Genomic DNA, 5,115 nt, shown 5'->3' with positions numbered 1-5,115 from the left:
AGCAACCTCAAACTCTTGGGCTTAAGCGATTCTCTTGCCTCAGTCTCCCAAGGAGCTAGGACTATAGGCACCTGCCACAATACCTGGCCATTTTTTGTGGCAGTTGTTATTGTGTTTGGCAGGACTGGGCTGGGTTTGAACCCATTGGCCTGGGTGTATGTGGCTGGCACACTACCCATTGAGCTACAGGCACTGCCTAATATCATTATTTTGAATGCCCAAGTTTTTAGGCAAGAAAGTTGCAATTCTCAAATCAGGAAAGTTTAAGTAATTCGTCAGAAACATCTCAGTTATTTAGCAAGGAAAGTCCAAAGTCGTCCAGGTAAACACTGATTAGCTAAGACCATCCTGATTCAATAGCCAAGAAGATTGTTTTCCAGGATTGCCAGGATTCCCCTGGATAGAAGGAAAGTCCAATGTCCCTGGCTGAGGCTATCAATCTTTAGCTAGGATCCAGTTCCCAGAGTCCAGAGACTAAACAAGCTATACCTTAACTAAGCCCCATATTGATCCCCCCTCCAGAGCCAATAGCCTTCACCCTACGACAAAAATGAACCAGAAGCAAAACCAGTGAGAGAGAAGCTGTAGGGGTTCAAGGATACAGCCAGGGGACCTAGGGAGGAAGAGATGCTGAGACCTCAGTGGAAGCTTGTGCAGAGATCCCCTGTCTCACCTCGGTCTGCCAGAACATCCAGTGAGGGTCAGAGAAGAACCAACCCTGAGAGGCCTAGAAGGCTGGACTGGCCAAGGCTTCCATTGAGGCTCAGTCCCAGCCTGCAGGAGCCCTCTTCAGACTAAGAGCCTGAAGTCCCAGCTACTTGGAAGGCTGAGGCAAGAGGATAGCTTGGGCCCCAGAGTTTGCAGTTGCTGTGAGGTATGACGCCACCAAACTCTACCCAGGGTGACTGAATGAGACTCTGTCTCAAAAAAAAAAAAAAAAAAAAAGAAGGACTCCCACAGCGTCCTCACAGTGACAGAAGTTCTCAGCTTTTTCAGAAGTACTAAAATACAACAACTACCATGCCTTGGACATTAGCTCTGTGTTATGTTCTTTATATAATCATGTCACTAAATTCTCACAGCCATGCTGTGAGGCTATGAGCAGGGAAATGTGACTTTGCCCAGTTTTTAGGAACTGGAAACTAAGGCAGGACAGAGAAGTTAGGTCACTTAGCCAAGGTCACATGGAGAGCTAGAGCAAAAGCAGGAGGCAGGAGGGCGCCAAGGCTGTGTGGCTGTAAGTGTGCACACCTGACCCCCTTGTCCAGAGTCCTAACAGCCACAGCATCCCAAGGCTCCTCCACATTACAGAGACCCCCCCCCCCCATATCCCTTGGTTTTGGAATACTGTGGGCTTCTTCTAGATACAGAATATGGAGCGTCTTCACCCTTGGGGACCTTGTTTCCCTCCCGGTTGCATAGGTGAGGTCAGGATTTCCCCATCCTCCTAACCTAGAGAGTACCAGGAATCAGAGTGGGGGAGGCCCCTCCTCAGGCCTGAGGGTGGGCAGAGCTTGGGACAGGGTCGGCACAGGTCCAGGAGGCACCCATGGCCAGGATATAGGCAGTGTGAATGCTTGTGAGGATTTAGGGCCTGAGCCCCCTCCCAAGTCTGCCAGGAAAACGGGCCATCTGTCTGTAGTCTCTGGCACTGCACACATGTGATCAGGTTTCTTATGCTTCAAGGACTAACTCCACCCCTGAATCCTGTGCGCTCAGAGGACCAAGTTTAGGGAAGCATTCATCTCCTGCCCACCTCTGTGTGCTCGTCTCCTCACTGTCACACTCCAGTTTCAGGTCATGACTCACAGAGCTCAGTCTGCCAGCGTCCTAACAAACAAAGAAAAAGAATCCTGGTAGAATTCATTCAATCATTCAACTGTGCCAGTCCTGAGCTAGGTACTGTGAATACAGTGGTCAGGCAGGGGGATGGTGGTTCTATCCTTGCCGAAAGAAGTCCCAACTGAGCACAATTCACAAGTTCATTCTAAAAACCGCTCCTATCGTGGAAGACTGACCATTCACACAGATTAATATCAAATTAGTGACGAAGGAACACCTTCAGAACAAACAGAAAAACAAAGCAAGTGAGGGAAGCTTACTATCAAAATTTCAGACTGCCTTTGAAAATTATCCCACCAGCGTCCGAGGTTGGGCTCCGCTCCCCCGGGGGGCGCTGCAGGGCGGCTCGCGCAGAATCAGCCCGGCGGAGGCGCCGCTCTAGGCCGCGGCCCGCGCTCTCGGCAGTCCTTCCGCCCTCGCCGAATGAGTGGAGCTGCCTGGTGGTGTGGAGGCAGGTTAGCTGTTCTTTGTCGTCCTTCATCGTCCGTTGCTGTTCGTCACTATCTCCCGAAATCTCCAACTATCACGCATTTTCCCGTACTGTCTGCCCGTCTCTGCCGACGCTCGACGCCAGGGCGCCGGGGTGAGTCCACTGCGGGGTGCGTGTTCTGCTCTTCCCTCATTCAGGGGAAACTGAGGCCCCTAGGGGTTGGGGAAGCCAGGTCAGGTCCGGCCTTTAGTCCGGGCCTCGTCCGCTCCGCCGGGATGGGCCCCTGGGTATTCGTGTGTTCTCGGGGAAGAGACTGGCAGGGGAGCCGCGCCCTCGGGCAGCTGCTAGGCCGAGCCCGCCACGTGCTGGGTCAGCTCCGCTGTCAGCCCATCGCCCCCGCGGGAAGGCTAATTGCCGGTCAGTGACAGAAACTGGGGCCCGGCGACGCAGTTCCCAGGGTGGTGAACCTGCGCTGACGGGTGCCGGAGCCCCCGTTAAGCCCGCGTCCCTGACCCAAAGCTACTTGTCAGTGGCAGCTTACAAAGTGTCAGTCGTTGTCCAAGTTCTTATGACAGTTAACTCATTTACCCTCAATGCCCGTTAAGAGTCTTAAAACAATCGAGGACGCTCCCAGGGCCCCAGAGGGCAAAGTCTGGACAACTGGCCCTTGGCCTTGTCGTCCTAAAGTCTCTTTCTGGTGCTTTTTCTCTGCCTAGGCCTTCTAGGCTATGGAGCTCTCCTGGGGGCCTCGGACGGCTTTGCCGGTTCTGCAGCAGCCAGCGCCACCTGGTCTTCTGTGTCACTCTGATCTGCGCTCCCTGGTGGGCGCTACTGTCCCGCGTGTGAGGATGTTCCTGGGTAAGTGTTGCTTGTGAAACCTTGAAGGAAGGGGGGTGCCCTCTGGGTGGCCCCTGCCTGGCACCAGCTCAGGCATGTCTAGGACCTGTCTGGAAGGCCCTGGTGCAGGAGGAAGCCTGGTGTAGCAGACGGGGGAGCTGTGTTTGGTGGGGCACATCTGGTTAAGTTCCTTCATTCTCCCCAGCTTGACTTCCTGTAGGGAAGCTGCAAGATGTCTGTGAGGGCAGAGACCTGGACTGTCTTGTTTTTGAACCTATAGTGCTTGTGTCAAAGCACCAATATTTGCGGGGTGAATGAACAATTAAGGCATTTTCACCAGAAAATGGTCTTGCTGTACACTCTTGATGGGGGCAGATGGGATCTTTATGTTGTGTTAAGTGGTGATAGCTCTAAGGTCCTGGGCATTGCCGGACACCTCCCTCCCCACGTAGTTAGTGGGAACAACCCCGATTACTTGGGCTTTTCTTCCCGGCTCACATTTTGCCCTTTTCTGCCCTGCATTTGAAAGTGATCATGGGCTGCCGGTGCCCTGGTCATTGATAGTGCAGGGAGAGGAATCGCTGAAAGCATTTCCCCGTGTTTGGAGGGCCCTCACCTGTCCCTTACAAACCCTGGAGCTTTCTCACACTTCTAACTTCTCACCACTTTTTAATGCCTCCCACCACCTGGTATCTGGCTTATAGAGTGCTCTGTGTGGGAAGTTGAGTGTGCCTGTGAGGCTTTTAATGGAGGAGCATGAGGTTGGGTTGGTGGAATCTGGCCGGGGTGGGTGGGGTCAGTCTTTTATCCCCTCACTTCTTAGAATTAGTCATGCCCTGTGGCAATTGTTTATTTGCTTGTCTCTTTGCCTGTGGCTTCTGGGACCTTGAGGACAGTGTCTTGAGTCTTGCCTCTCATATTACCAAGTGATTGGCAGGTGGTTGATGTTCAGCAATTTTGGAACAAATGAAAAACAGAAGATGGAAAAAAGACTCACTGTTGCAAGGGTATTAGGCTCAGCAGATGGTGGCATGTGAGGGAGATACTTAGAGCAAGGCAACTTGTGTAGGGTGGTGAGAGCTGTTTCCCTCAGACCTAGTAATTCATCTCATGGTGCCACCTTGACATGGGACTGGTGTGTGGTCCCCAGGATGAATTTCCCTAAGGATTGTCATAGTGTCAGGGAACAAAGCAGAGGTGCAGCTAGGCTTGGCTGATGTGATTGAGCAAGCTGAATAATTGGCCTTGACCCCCAGATGAGCTACTCCTGCCCATAATGGTCCTTTGTGCCTACCTGAGACTCTAATATACTTGTGTGGCAGTGTCCCAGAGTCCCATTCAATGTACTATTGAATGTGTGGCAGTGTCCCAGAGTCCCATTCAATGTACTATTTCAGGACTACTGCAGATTAATCAATATACACATAAGCTGAAAGTGGAGCCATCTGTGACTTAGACTGTGCACAGACCCGTCTTTAGACCTACTCTTCTTTTCATGTCCCTGCAACAATAGACTGCTTTTCCGGTAATGACAGCCAGCTTTTGTGAAACATTTATCCTCTGGTGGCTTCTGAACTAGGTATTCCCCAGGTCCTTTCCAGGATGGGTTTGATTAGGTGATGTCTAGATTGCTCAGCCAGAGCTTTTTATTTTGCAGAGGAGGCAACTTGGTACAAAGGGGCCTGTGAGAGGTGTTGCAGTCCTGCCAGGAAGCAGCAGGACCACAGAACTCCCAAGGTGAGTTCTGTCTTCTGGAGATCTGGGCTTTGTGTCCCACAAATTGCATGCAGGTTCCCTGGGCATGATGTAGTCTGGGAAGTACATAGAGGTGGCTGCATGCTGGCCCCCAGTTTTACCCTCTTTGGGATCATCAGGAAAACATTTGATTTCTCAGCTCAGTGCCTGTGGCTCAAATGGCTAAGGTGCTAGCCACATACACCTAAGGTGGCAGGTTTGAATCCAGCCCGGGCTGCCAAACAACAATGACGGCTACAACCAAAAAAAAA

General features: G+C 51.8%; 1 non-coding gene across 1 annotated transcript; it reads left to right on the top strand.

The window, feature by feature from the left end:
• The first annotated feature begins 3,623 nt into the window (after positions 1–3,623).
• On the top strand, positions 3,624–3,757 carry LOC111724513. Its single transcript, XR_002772806.1, has one exon. It is a non-coding gene; the product is annotated as a small nucleolar RNA SNORA71 (small nucleolar RNA).
• The last annotated feature ends 1,358 nt before the right edge of the window (positions 3,758–5,115 follow it).

The sequence above is a fragment of the Otolemur garnettii genome, unplaced genomic scaffold (genome assembly GCF_000181295.1).
Source record: "Otolemur garnettii isolate 467f Iridium unplaced genomic scaffold, OtoGar3 scaffold00023, whole genome shotgun sequence".
NCBI lineage: Eukaryota > Metazoa > Chordata > Mammalia > Primates > Galagidae > Otolemur > Otolemur garnettii.
This window is presented reverse-complemented; position numbering and strand designations above follow the sequence as displayed.